The sequence below is a fragment of the Bicyclus anynana genome, chromosome 10 (genome assembly GCF_947172395.1).
Source record: "Bicyclus anynana chromosome 10, ilBicAnyn1.1, whole genome shotgun sequence".
Classification (NCBI taxonomy): domain Eukaryota; kingdom Metazoa; phylum Arthropoda; class Insecta; order Lepidoptera; family Nymphalidae; genus Bicyclus; species Bicyclus anynana.
The window spans coordinates 6,761,409-6,777,114 of record NC_069092.1 but is presented as its reverse complement, the minus strand read 5'-3'; the positions used below and the strand labels follow the sequence as shown (position 1 = coordinate 6,777,114).

Here is a 15,706-nt window from a genome sequence, read left to right as displayed (position 1 = left end):
TAAACATACTAGTTTGTTTACCTACTAATAATATTAACATAGTCTAGTTATACAATGGGGACCTATGAGTTATTGCATGGATTAGGCAAGCCTATTAATACTTGTATTTAATGTAATTTCAACTATTAATGAATTGAAACATCTAAACAATTGATAAGTGGCTTAGGCATCGTTCAATCGTAGCTGTGTCCGTCGAAGATTGTCGACGAAGACAAAAAACTGATCGCAAAGTTAGCGTCGAGCCGTCAAAGTGAGGTGGTGTAAGTAATCCCGATATTTTAAAGCGCCCGGGAGTAAGTGGCAATAGAACGGCGTAGAAACTGGTCGCTAAATTAGCATCGAGCCGACGAAGCGCGGCAGAGTTATTGCGGTATTTCTAATGCTGTCTGTAACTATGCGATGTTAGACCACCTAAGTCAGCTTAGAGCCGACAAATTATGACGCAGTTATCTCAGTATTTATCATGCGTCAGTAACTATGTGAAGTTAGACCAGCGTAAAAGTTGGCGTCGAATTGACAGTTTTTGTGTGATTTTCATAATATTTCTCATGCGCCCGCAACTATGTGATGGTAGAGCAGCGTCAAATTGACCGCTTAATTAGTTTAGTAAAGTCACCGCAATTTTTCTGATGCGCCTGCGACTATGCGATGCTAAACTAGCGTAGAAACTGATCGCTAAGTCAACGTTGACCAGCGCAGTTATTGCGATATTTCTGATACGCCTGAGACTATGTGACGGCAGATTAGCATAAAAATAACCGCTATGTTAGCGTTTAGCTGACGAACAGCGGCGCATTTATCGTTATCTATTTGATGCGCCTATGTGAGGGTAAAGCAGTGTAGAAAATAATCGCTAAGTTGAGCCAACGAACTACAGCTCAATTATCGCCGTATTTTGGATACGCCTGAGAATATGTGACGGTAGATTAGCGTAAAAATAGCCGATAAATTAGCGTCGAGCTGACGAATAGCGGCGCATTTATTGCGGTCTATTTGATGCTCCTTTGACTATGTAAAGGTAAACCAGCGTAGAAACTGATCGCTAAGTCAGTGTTGAGCAAACGTACTACAGCGCAGTTATCGCGATATTTCTGATAAGCCTAATACTATGTGAAGGTAAAGCAGCGTAAAGGCTGACCGATAAGTTAGCGTTGAGCTAACGCTATGTTATTGCAGAGCAAAATATCACAGTGTTTCCGCACACGTCTTCATCAAACGCCATTGCAATTTATGGGGATTATAAAATATTAACAAACAAAACCAAATTTCAAAATCTTATAGAAATACAACTATTGATCCTTATATTCCCTCCTGTATTTATCTATATATGCATGAGTTGTTCAATATTATATGAGATATTTTTATATAAATTAAAAAAAATCAAATTGTATCACTACTGTAATACTACTGTATTAAAATGTAACAAAACTCTTTTGCTTTCAGGCTATATCGACCTAATTTGCTGAACGAACATATGAACAGAAGCAACGGAGTGATGTAACCGAGCTTTGTCTCCAAAAGCCCGCGGCTTGGCCAGTATTAGGTAATAGGTTTTACATTTTTACATTTAGCCAGTACTTCGACCCAATTTTTTTTAGACTGTAAACCCAGTTCAAAGTCTATTAACAGTTTTGTTTAAACGAGGATATATTGGAGCTCATGGCGCCCCAATACTAATATTTAGATGAGATAGTGCGCAAGGATTTTGTCAGCATGAACACAAAAGAGAATGCCCAATATACATTAGTGTTGGTCACGAACTGTTTGTGTCATAACGAAATCATTATCATCATTTTCGTCAACCCATATTCGGCTTACTGCTGAACTCGAGTCTCCTCTCAGAATGAGAGGGGTTAGATCAATAGTCCAATGCAGATTGTCAGACTTCAGGTCATATCTACTGGGCTATCACGGCTCACTAACGAAATACCTAGAGCTAATTACAAGTATGACCCTCCGCGGATAGTGGTAAACTATAACCCGGAATTAAATAAATACTTCCTTCTACAAGTCATTATGTCCTAAAGTCACCACAGCTTGGAAACCAGCGGCAAATTTTAGTGCATACATAGAGATTTTCAATTTCTTTTAATAAGAATCAAAATTAAAATTTATTTACATAATACATTTTAAACACTTTAATCGAGTAGTTTAATGTCATTTAATTAAATATTTTTTTTTACTTTGTCTCTCTAGCTATCATTTTATTAATAATAATCATTGTCCTGCAATTTTCATTTTATAAGAAGGCATCTTATAACGCTAGAACTTTTCTTTAACGTCAATATCTCGAAACTATTAATAGAATAATAGGTTCGGGATACTGACTTATAATAACGCTTTCCGGTAATTAATTATTACGGATGAATAAGTTTTATCACATACTTATTTTAATAATAAATAACAATGTTTGTTGTGTTACTTCTTGATGTACCTATTGGTATTATGTATAATTAATGTGAAATAAAAAAATGAATTTAAAAATAAATAGGTAAAATAAGTAAATAATAAAGGAGAAGAAAAAACATCGTGAGGAAACCTGCATACCAGAGAATTATCGTAATTCTCTGCGTGTGTGAAATGTGCCAATCCGCATTGGGCCTCGAGCTCAGCAGTGAGCCGAATATGGGTTGATAATGTTGATGATTATGTTGTGAAATTATATATTCATGTAACCGTACAGTTTCCATCATCATTATAAAAGAAAATCGTAATGTTAAATATAAAAGTTATAATACCATAATCAACTCTGTGCACTTTAGAACGAGTGATGTAATTCAGAAGTTTGCGCAGTTTAAATAGGACTAATGCATTTGCAAGTTCACTGTTCCGTACGTAGTATAAAAATGTACGCCATGAATACTTTTTAACCCTTTGAATACGAGTGCGTTTCTAACTTAATAGTAAAGAGCTAAAATATTGCACGAGTTTGGCTTACATCTGACTTTGAAAGTTTGAATTTTATATTTGTTTGCGGAAAACTCCGCTGCATTTTCTTAAGTTTGCAAATAAAGGAAATGATATTATTTTGTTTGCCCCTTTTAAAGTTGATCTGCACTATTTGCGTAATATTATATGTAAAATGTATATTATGTTATTTTTAAATGGTTATTTTTATATAATAAACATAATGTATAATGTTCTGTATGTATATTTTAAAAATATGTAACGTCGTTGTCATTACTGTATCATTTTTAAAGCTAAAGCTTATTAATTTTCTATATTTTTTTAAATTCTCGTAAATCATTCTAAATCTAACCAGAAATCGTTAAAATTAATCATAATTAATCGTGTTTGCAACAATATTAGATAGGAAAATTAAAACGTAAATTCAACAAAAGAAATTTACGGTAACATTTTGATTCTCCAGTTAAGTATAGTCCATTAAATTAGAGTAAGCATATAAAAGTTTTACCGTCAAAGAAACATGATACTAGTATCATAATACAACCCATATAATAGAACCCATTATTATGATGTGTCATCCAAATAAAATGAGGTAGAATAAAGAAAAATACAGCCACAACATTAAGCCCGTAAACAATACCAGTAAATCCGGGCATCAATAGATATCAATTTCATTAAAAGCCCCTTCATTATCACCTGAGTGATCAGAACAATCGCATCAGAGAATAATGAATTAAATCGCAAAGTAATAACATTACGCGTTGCTCGAATTAAGTGTTAACCGCAGCCGGAATGACATTTAATTTTAAACTATCGACGGGAAAGAGTAAAACAGTTTTTTCGTAGAGTCTAGGCCGCGGGTCTAGGAGGGTGGGTGCGTGAGCGGTCGGCTGGGGTTCCGACGGCGGGTGACGCGGCGGCCCTGTCACCCTTTCTGTAACGTAGCCTCCTCGCGGCCCATAGTTCCCTGGTACTAGTTGGCATTGACTCGGGAATGATATCCGAGGGTTTGCGACGCTCGCCCGCACTGATTCCCAGATTGCATAGCAACTGAATTTAAGTCTTTTTTACAAATTAATTTAGATAATCTTTTGTTTAAGCCATATTGTAAAGCAACGTTATTAAATTTAATTTAATCGATTACCTTATTTAACAGTTTAGTTGCTCGGCTTAGGAAGAATAATTAAGAAGGAATATTTCAAATATTTTTAATACATTTAATATATATATAAATATTATATAATTTTATCATTCAGCCTAATTCATCACACTACTTTCATAAAAAAGAGTGACCTACTAAGATTTTACATCGTAGTCACGCCCTGCAGCTTCAGTGAGGGTTGATGATTAAAATTTTACTTCATTTTACTTTTTTATATACTTCTAATCATTATTTTGTAATTTATACAAAAAACTTTAAAATATTTGGCGCTAGAATTATTGTATTCTCCATACTTTTATAAATATTTACATCAAACTGAACAAAAATGTACGAGTCCAAGCAAAATATTTTTTCGTAGAAAGCTGAACTATTTTTGTTAAATATTACATTTATATCAGAAAAATTACATTTCACAAGTTTACGTAATCGCGTATGCTCGCTATCGGAGTTACAAAATGCTTTAAACTTTTTAGTAATTTCGAATCATCTACTGACTTTATCATTTCAAACTTTAGAACAAATCGATATCTTTACCTAGTTAAAGATACCTTTTTAAATTATCCATAAGTGGTTACAAATCGAAAGAGAGAGTTGGGTCACGAAAACCCGCTTTCCACATTCCAACGATAAAAGGGAAACCCACGTTAACTACACCGGGAATCGAAAGGGATGCATATAAGAAAATAGCTTAAGTGCGAGCGCGCGAGAGATAGAAATGTAAGGGCAACTTACCTCCTCAATGTCCCTAGTGTCCTGGTAACTTGTTACAGGTCGCGTAACATAAGTAGGAGAACCGGAGCAACGCAACGGGTGAGCTGATGCGACGGCTCGACAACGCGGACTGCAATTGCTATGCACTTCGCAGGGGGTGGTGCACTCTGTGCAAGCGAGACTGCAGCGCCCGCCCATTCGCCTCGTGCCTCACTTTCCCGCCCTAGTCTGTTCTCAAAAACTTACAACACTTAACAGGTGGCCAGATTGCAATTGTCTCACAATTAGCGTTGCGTCATCTAATTAATAAAAAGTTCGCTTTTACGTCCTGTGTTCACTGTCACTTAAACATCGTAGGGCGTTACTTAAAGTGCTTAAACTTAATATGTCTTCTGATTCGTTAATAATGAGCAGTGGGCGATAATATTTGAGCTGTTAAGCGAAGCATATTCTAAATTAAAGTGACGTGGAACGAGTCTGTTGTATTGCCTGACGTACAGGTCGGCGCGGCGCCGCCGCCTCCGCGCGTCGTCCGGGCGACCGCCGCGCGCCGTCGCCTCCACGTGCCTCGACCTCTGATACTCGTGTCACTTTTCTTAAAGTAACATGTTACTAACGTCTGTGTTACGTGGCTTATTAAGTTATTTGGCATATCAATACATATAAATAAAATTACGAGTGTCTGTCTGTGATTACTTTTGGTCTGTTTGTCTTGGCTAATCGTTGGAAAGGCTGGACTTATTTTAATGGGACTTTCACTGATTGATATAACGTATATTTCGTATTTTACATCCCGAAAAATGTAAAGGTTCCCGCGGGATTCGTGAAAAATTAAATTTCACACGTACAAAGTAGCGGGCTTTCGCTAAGATTTCAAAATAATTCCAGTAAGCTAATTCAAATTCAAAATTCATTTAGGCTTCATGTAGGCTCACTTTACAGGCACTTTTGAAACGTCTTGTCTGTCCGTTTGTAGTGACTAGTGATATTATCACCGATTCGAGATTAAGCCCTCATTCGCACGAGAGTTTTTTTAACGGACGTAAAAAATCGTTCAAATATAGTATGAAGTAAAATGAAAGTCCATTTCAAACGCCCAAAATTGAAAATGCAACACTGCTCGAAAAAAAGCGTCGGGTTTTAAGAACGCTGTCTTGTGAACGTTTACTTGGGAATGCATTTGTTGTATTTGAACGCTTTATTAACGTCCATTAAAAAAAAAACTCTCGTGCGAATGACCGCTAAACGTAGTGTTTGATTCAATGAATTTCAGTGCATTTCTTAATGTTATAATTGAAACTACTGATGAATTTTTTGTATCTAAAAAGTTTTGCGGTAACAATTTGAGCAGGAGTAACTTTATACACTCTTTCTTGTTAAAGACATATTCTTATTAATGCTATGCCATTTTCTGGATCATAATGTTCGGTGACCCTATTATTGAAGAGACAGCATAACAATAAGCTTATGCATTTTAGTGTCTGAACTATTCCGTACAGAAAAGTAAAATATCCTTAGTGCAGACACGCAGAAACCAAAAGGATGTAAACTTTTAAAGTTTGCGGTTGTCATCACGTATTGTATTCTAGACTGTATCGCGTTATGGAAAAACTGCTTCCTAATAGGATCACTTAATAGTACGTCTGTATATTTGTCCTTTAAAAAGTGAATGTATTATTCCCAGACTCGGTTTTTTATATTTCTAAACTATTTTCTATCTATCTATGTAGTAGTTGCCACATTGTGTATGATTTTGTTATAATGGCACAAGACTACCCGCACACAAGCTTACAAAATAACTAAATTGTAACTTTCTAATTTAGATTTTAAGTTTCAAATAAGTGAAATGTTATTTCTCTTTGAAACAATAAATGTCTTAAACCACTTTTTTTATAACATGTACTATTTTTATTATTTGTGAGAGTCGTGATAGCCCAGTGGATATGACATCTGCCTCCGATTCCGGAGGGTGTGGGTTCGAATCCGGTCCGGGGCATGCACCTCCAACTTTTCAGTTGTGTGCATTTTAAGAAATTAAATATCACGTGTCTCAATCGGTGAAGGAAAACATCGTGAGGAAACCTGCATACTAGAGAATTATCTTAATTATCTGCGTGTGTGAAGTCTGCCAATTCGCATTGGGCCAGCGTGGTGGACTATTGGCCTAAACCCTTTCATTCTAAGAGGAGACTCGAGCTCAGCAGTGAGCCGAATATGGGTTGATAATGATAATGATGATGACTATTTTTATTTATACTTCCAAATAAAATAGAACTTTACGACACAAAATCTTTCCAATAAAAATTCACCAATAGCAAACCCTATCTGAGATCTAATGCCAATTCCTTTCTGCAATTAAATTAAGAGAAACGCTCTATTAAAACTGCTTTCAAGATAAAAGTAGGTAAACGGAGACACATAGTGCTTTACAGCCGTACAGTTCCTGCTCAGAATATCAATTAAATCATCATTGATTTTCAGTTTCACCTCAGTTTGATTTACTGCCTGCAGCAGAAATGATTACCATTAAAAGCTTGCGATGACAAGCCTGACAGTTGATCATGATTGCCGAATCGTCCGCCAGATAAAATCGTGAATAGTGTAATTTGGAAAAGTGATGTAAGTTGTGAACAAAATGATTGCTATCTATTAATTGCTAGATTAAAGTTCTATGAACACCTAAATTGCGGTTTAGATGCAGATCTTTTGAACTACTGGATTTAGATAGTACTGTAAGCAACTACTTGCATTAATAGAAATACGCAATACAATATGTCGTGATTGCCAAGTGGATATGACCTCTGCCTTCAATTCTGGAGGGTGTGGGTTCGAATCAGGTCCGAGGCATGCACCTCCAACTTTTCAGTTGTGTGCGTTTTAAGAAATTAATATCACGTGTCTCAAACGGTGAAGGAAAAACATCGTGTCCTGCATACCAGAGTATTTTCTTAAATCTCTGCGTGTGTAAGTTTGTCAATCCGCATTGTGCCAGCGTGGTGGACTATTGGCCTAACCCCTCTCATTCTGAGTGTTGACTCGAGCTCAGTAATGAGCCGAATATGGGTAGTAAAAACCCACTAAGTAGTCGTGGACAAGGAGCGATTTCATCGGAGGGTCGCTGGGCAGCTTGTAGCGAAGGCTACCCCAATAAATGATGACGCAATACAAAACATGAACTTAAATTAAACTGTGCTGACGGACGTTTAAATTTTTGGCTATACTTATTTTTTGTTATAATTCTCAAGGCGTTACCAATACCTATTATTATTGCCACAACTTACAATGCAGTATCTATACTTATAATAAAACTGGTTGTAAATAAAGTAGAACTTTCCAGGTTCAATTCAACATCAAAGTATGCAATTCGAATTTTTGAACGGGGCTAGGTCTGATCTGTTAGTAATTTTCGTTCCCAATTAAGCTAATCTAAAAATTTAGGTACAACTCTAACTTTTAGTTATGGTATACTGCCGGAAGACAGGACAGGAAAAACGTTGAATTTAATTAATCTCATATGCAGAATTACAATATAGCCCGTTTTCATTCTAGGTTTGAATAATAACTCAGCATAAAGTAGGATCGTAATAAAGTTAAATGTCAAGAACATAAACGTTTTAATTCATGACATACTTTCATGTACGAAAAGGTGTCAAAAATATATGTTCAAATTTCATGCATCACTATCTCAATGACATACAGCCTGAACGTGATATAACGTTCATCAGCATTTTCCACTTCTCTATACAAATTTCACACACTGCCCTGTATCGAACAACATGTTTCTTTTCACCCCTAGAGCAAAATACATATGAAAAAAATATAGCAATATGACAGCGTAAAGGCAGTTAGATAGTTTGTGTATTGCGGTTTCGTTTTTATTGTAGAGATTGGAAGTATAACCAAATTCAGTTGGGATAGTTTAGGGAAAGTATCTCGAAACATGTGCATAGCTCGGTGCAAATGTAATCGTCTGTCGCTAGTTGTTATTTGGATTGAAGCTGGCTGGGTATGTAGTGATCTCTTCTCGGACCAAGGCACTTTTTGATCCCTTGTAATTTTAAATTAAGATTCTCGATTTTACTTATCACCATAATATCATAACATAATCTGACGTTTCAAAAGTGCTTGTAAACTAAGCCTAATTTTTGAAGCCACTTTGAAGTCACAATGCGGTTATTTTTAGTTTATTTCTATGATTTCTTAATTTTGGAATAGGTTAACTACCTTCCAAACATTAATTATCAATATTAAAGAAACTTAACTTAAGAATTTAATTGCCTAATACACAGATAATTTCGCAAAATTAGTATAGAGAGTCGTAGACACAACGCTGACATCGTTAGCTAAATATTCTCGACCCAATACGATATCACTTCTTAGGTAGTCCTTATTAAGAATGTCATTGTTAAATGACGTTGACCTCAAGCGGTGGTTGAATGGTAACTGGGTGACCTAAATATAACTCGAAGGTGTACATCTCATTGAAACCTTTGACGACCTTTACGGAGTATCTCTCACGCACAATATACAATTCAGAAGTTCCAAGATTCGATAATGCAAGACGATTTAGTAAAATAATGTTCATTTATTTCGAGTTAGTAGTCCCATTGCTTTTTGTTCTTTTTCTATCCTCGAGAAGGTGGTTATAAACGTGAGAAGGTCGATGGTGCTCCTTAAAAAATATTTATAATAAAAATATATTTTTCTCAAGACATCGCTTAAAGGGTAAATTTGTAATCCTCTTAATTGATAAATAAAGAAAGCACGTTGCTTCAAGCTTAACGCAAATTAAAAAGTTATTATGGATAGTAGATTGGGTATTATATAAAGCTTTTAATAAAATGCCTATAATGATAAAATAAATCTTTATTGTTTTACTAGCGGACGCCCGCAACTTCGCCCGCGTGGAGCTCATTTTCTCACATATCCCGCGGGGACCATGGATTTCCAGGATGAATGTGTTAATCCAGAATAAAATCTATTTCCAGTTAAGATTTCGGCCAAAATGTTTCAGTAGCCGCAGCTTAAAGCAGGAACAAACATACACACTAACTTTCGCCTTTATAATGTTAGTGTGATAAGTTTCAAATACGTGATTTCTTCAGATATTTGTTACCATAAAGTTAAAGGCCTTAGATACGCGTAAGGCGTTGTTTCAGTGGTTACGGATCTTGATTTAGAATCAAACTTACAAAAAAGTTACGGTTACTGGTCTACAAAAAAAATTGTTCTCTTGGAAGCAAACGTAAATGCTAGTTTAAGTCAATAGTTTATAATATTATGGTTAAATTATGAAACTGAAGCAATTCAATTTCATAATTTCACCATAATATTTGACCTAATTAAAGTAGCTCTTCGGTCCACTAGTTAGCCTCTGTGGATTCGGATCACGAAATCCAGGATTCTAGTATCGGATCTGGCTATAAACAGCTTTTATTTCTTACAGGAAAATCTCAGCAAAATGACTTAGCCAAAAGTGGGGAAATTCATGTTATAACATCATCTTTATCATCGTGTGATCGTTACAGAATTAAACATAAATATTAATACCTTATTGCCTATCCGCATTGGCACCACTACCTTTTTTAACCGACTTCAAAAAACTTCGACGCGTATATTTATATTCATTTATTAACGTCATTTTCTAATCATCAAGTCTACTTCCATATTGGTTTCATTTCATTTCATGAAAATCGGCTTAATAATTTTTTAAGTTTTGAAATATGTATTTGAAGTCGGTTCGAATTTTATGTTAAAAGTCACTCATATTTTATGATCAAATCGCTGTTCGCCAATGTTTTATCATACAACCTTAGTCACTCGATATGGACGTCCGTTTATCGACAGATAGGTCAATGTAGAAATTACCCCGTGGCAATTCACCCCGCCGGCTGTTTCACCTACGACATACGCACAATTTGAGCCCCAATGTCAATTAGCATACATCAGTACGGAATAGGTATTTAAAAGCTATGGAATGGTATCTACAAATAAGTTATTAGTCTGTAATTAGTAATTACTCATGTTGCCGTAATTCAGTTTGTTATGGAACATCTATACTTATAATAAAACTGGTCGAATTCTATACATTTATTCGCAATTTGAGATTTTACTTATACCATTTGTAACAACAAACGTTAGCGTGGCATAAAGGACGCCAGCGCCATCTAGAATCTATACTTATAATACGAATTCTGTACATTTTGTACACTCTGTACATTGAAGATATTTTGAAAATTTTTGTTGGGGAGCATTATATAATCGATACTGTCAGTATGCCTGTCTGCCTGTCCGTGTTTTTTTGTTATTCAGGCATCACGCTAAAACTACTAAATGAATTCAAATTAAACTTTACACGATTTAATACCATAATACGAAAAAGGTTATAAAATACTTTTTATTGCAAAAATAAAATGAAAACGGGGTGAATTAGGGGTTGAAAGTTTGTTTGGAAAGTCCTTCATTTTTAGGGTTACAGTTTTAAAAAATTACTTATAAACCATAAAAAAATACAAAATATAATGTAATTAATTTTTTTTTTTAATTTCAACCCCAAAAGTGGTAACATAGGGCTTCACAGTTTATATTGATATCTACGCGGACGAAGTCGCGGGCGTCGGCTAGTAATTTATAATAACTTAACATTATAGGCATACGCAATTCAATTTTAATTATTGTACTTACTGAAAACTACAATACTAAAAATAAAAAAATAAAACTATGTGGCGAACGAACTCTTTCGTTCGCCCACTTTAGGTTAGGCCATCTACATCTTCATCTACATTCACATTCCAGATTCATTTCATATTTAGAATTCCTTCGACCGCGCATGCGTGGATATATTGTTTCGCCCATCCATTACATCTTTACCAGTTCTCCAAACCACACCGCATCATCACTTTGATAGACCTTTTATTTTATATCCTTTTACAATTATTATAATCAGTGAAAGAATAAATATACATAGCAATGCAATCGTCTTCTTCATATCTATATACTAATATAAAACCTTCAACGGCGATATTTACTACTATTACTACTCGCCTAACAACATAGCAAGTGGTCGCAAACTCAGCCTTATGCTGTGCATGGTGCACAGCGCTGATTTTTAGTCTGCTCCGCAATAGCTGACTAACGTGCACCTTGCTAAATTATAATAACTGCCTGATGGCTCAGTGGTTAGCCTATGCCATAGGCCATAGGCCCTATGGCTTCCGTTTACGAGGTCGTGGGTTCGAGTCACTGGTTTGGGTTACGTAAATAACCTTAACTTTCTTCTAAGAAACTTTAAGTAACATTTCTCTACACCCCTGTAGTGTTTGTGTATACTAAATAGATAGCCTACAATACTACGTACACTATCTCATGTACATTGGTAGTGGGGGCATGGGACAGTCTATCACCGGCGCTTGACCGGGGTGGTCGCGTGCGGTCTGCTTGCCATACCAGTGTAGGAATGAGCTAATGTATGTAGTATTGTAGGTATCTATTTAGTATACACAAACACTACAACCCCCATGCATCGGACAATACGTTAACCCCGCTTCTATCTTACTGGTAGATTGCACCATCAGGTGAGATTGTAGTCAAGATAGAAATTGTAAAGGATGAAAAAGCCTTCCTTCCTTAGAATAAACAGCAGTCCGGAATTGAATGTTGATAGTTACACATCCGCATGCTTCAAACAGTACGCTAGATAAATTGTTATTATCATCGGATTGGTAACAAACATGGTTTCAATCTAAAAGTATTAAATTTAATGTCATGTTAATCATCATCAATACATACTCAACACATATAAATAAAATTAAAATGTTCGTACACAACACATAAAATGTTTATTAAATGTAGATGGTACACGTTTTTGCAGACAACTAATTTTAACAATGCATGAAAACAAAATTAATAAAACCAAATCCCTGATTTACAACGGCGACTACAAATTGCTTAAACGAACAATATTTCCACAAAAATTGCTGGACATTTATTGACACAAAATGGCGCTTTAAATGAAATGAATATAACAATAAATAATAATCCACCTTCGACCAATGACCACACCATTTTTTGGACATTAACACAGATAAGCATGATTAAAATTGGTTTATTGAAATTATAATTATTGATTTCGATTGGTAATTTATAAAGGCAGTTTGTTACTTTATGTATGAAGTAGTAAGTATCAATATCATCATCATAAGAAATAAGAAAAAAAAACATTTTGAAATAGATATAGTTGAAAAGCTAAACGGGATCAACAGTTCAGAGGGGTTTGAATAATACTTATAAAGTGTGAAGATACTAATCTCGGCACTTCAAACATCACGCCCCGTCTGCGTCAAACGTTGTCACTTGTATTTAAGGTACTGTTACACATGCTCTAAAATAGTGCTATTAAGTATGCTCCATACGAGCATGCTTATCATCAGTTTACATTTGCTAGCAATAATTATGCTATTTTTAAGCATGCTCAAAGCAAACATTTCAATTAGACATGCTAATTTGTATCTATCGCTTTCTGTCTATAGTATCGTGTTAGACAGGGAGAGATGAAGGTGAAGAGAATAGCAATGCTGATCGACTAGCGTAATCAATAAGAAAAACCTATTCAGACGCGCTAAAAGCAGGCCCCCTTCCACCTGCGCAGCAAGTAGCATGCTTATAAATCGCACGACTGTTGATTCTTGAGCAAGCTCGAAATAAACATTCTCATTAATAGCCATGTTGCGATACACATGCTAATAAGTAGCAACTGCTCAATATTAGCATGCTTTCGTGCTTGAAATGAGCATGTGTAACAGTAGCTTTATGTCGGACCCGCTACGCCGTAGCAACACATATCGTAAACTAGCAAACGAGTTTGACCGCGTAGTCTTCTTTTCCTTGTTTTTAACCGACTTCCAAAAATGGAGGAGATTCTGCGTTTGGCTGTATGTATGTTTTTTTTGTATGTCTTTGTCCAGCGATATTTCCATCATTTATGGACCGATTTTGAAAATTGTTTTTTTGTTTAGAACACATATCGTAAACTCGCGGACGAGTACCGTAGATTGACCGCGTAGATTCTTCTTTTCCTTATTTTTGTTTGTTTATTTTCAAGACAATAAGAAAACAAATATTTTAAATGTAAAAGTTATTTTGTGATCTACTTTCTTTTAGAACAAAACTTCTTGCCCTGAATCGAAAGAAATCATTACTTGTAAAAAAATATATTATAAACTTTTATAAATTATTATATATTATTATTATATTTAAATAAATTATATATATAGGTACTTTATAGGAAAGCTGATTACTAAAATTATATTTGTTCCACACAAAAATATAATATCATTATTTTTGTCTGGAACAAATCACTTTTAATTATTAATTAATTAATAATATGTCTCTATTTCTCTTGTCTTGTTATTGTGTTGTACAAATGAATCATATAATATTAAACTTGTGTAACATATTTGTGTTTTATGAGTAAATAAATTAATATATATGTAACTTACTATGCCTTAAAGAGATTCTTATTACGTATCTATATGATAGACAAAAACAGAAACCCATCCGCTTTATACACTTGTAGTAAATGTAAGCCGATTTTATATCGACACACACAAAAAAAGTTGAATTCAAAAATAGCAATCAGGCTCAGGGCGCTGGTATATACGGTATATTAATTTAATTTCGCACAATTCGTAACAATCAGCGTAAAACAATTTACAGGGCAGTGTAGAGTAATCATCGAAATAGGATTGTCACTTTCCAATTATTGGTGCGTTGGGGGAATCTCGATTGTAGGTATTTGGGCGATCGCTCTTGTCGGAAATGGAATTTGGTATACCAAGTTAACTTTGCGATCTCATGGAAGAAAATATTTATTTAAATAAACTGAATATACAATTAAATCCTTTATCTACTTAATCAATCGTCATTATTGGGTTATTTAAAATGGCGCAAGGCAAAACCAGGCCTAATAGAATCTTTTTTCTAATATAATATTTGGAGTTTACACTTTACACTTATGTTACTCGCCGATAACGTAGCTTTCCACTGGTGAAACAATTTCGAAAATCGATTTAGTGGTTAGAGTACGGATTAATGACAAATATTATGTGCAATGTGATTGTTTTTGGTTATTGTTATTGGAAATTTGTTATTAGCATACTTTCCACATATTTTTTTTATTTCGCTAAATATATACTACTATTATTACCAACTATAGTACTTGCTTTATTTAATAATTCACAAATCGGTATGTAGAAATACATATTGAATAGTTTTAAGTGACGTTTTATAATAGTCAATTTATAAAATAAAAAATCCGTTGTCTGTAAAGTCGGTTAAGTGACGATAGTTAAACGTGACAACGTCATAAGAAAAAATGTTCGTTTTTCTAAAATGCTGTTTAATAATCTTCATAGACCAGAATATACTTTATTTCTTGTAAAAACAGTTGGAAACCCTAGAGCGAGGGAACGACGCATGACGTCATCTTTTTTCGAGTGTGCAGCCGGCTTCATCGAATTATAAGACGTTGTCATGTCAAAAATATCAGGATATATTATGAAATGCAGGGCTATTTCATAATATTGCTATAATCGTATTTTAGTAAGCAATTAAATCATCATTAAAAGGACTTTCATAGCGATATTAAGTATATTATTTCTCCAAGTATATTTTTTCTTAATCAGTCAAACAACTAATAAAAATATTAACTCTAAAATTGAAGAAACCTCCTCCTTTTGTGAAGTCGGTTAGAAACGTCATGAAATATAAGCAAAACAAACATTTTTCAATTACCATAATGAGCTTTCATAGAAAGCAATGCATGATTTGAGCAGTCTATAAAAATCGATGTAAAACTCGAGCAATTAAAAGTTTTACCTTTTATTAGGCTAATTTCAATTTGGGAATTGAATGTCGTCAAAGGCAGCA

General features: G+C 34.6%; 1 protein-coding gene across 3 annotated transcripts in view; it reads right to left on the bottom strand.

Annotated features, from left to right (window-relative positions):
• The window catches only part of LOC112043643 (sex determination protein fruitless), a 127,391-nt gene extending 122,489 nt beyond the window's left edge, over positions 1-4,902 (bottom strand). For 2 of the 3 annotated variants that reach the window (XM_052883865.1, XM_052883862.1), the window contains exon 1: positions 4,802-4,902. The gene's annotated coding sequence lies outside the window, so the exon portion shown is untranslated. The remainder of the gene's footprint in view (positions 1-4,801) is intronic. The other variant, XM_052883863.1, reaches the window with a different exon arrangement.
• Between the last annotated feature and the right edge of the window lie 10,804 nt (positions 4,903-15,706).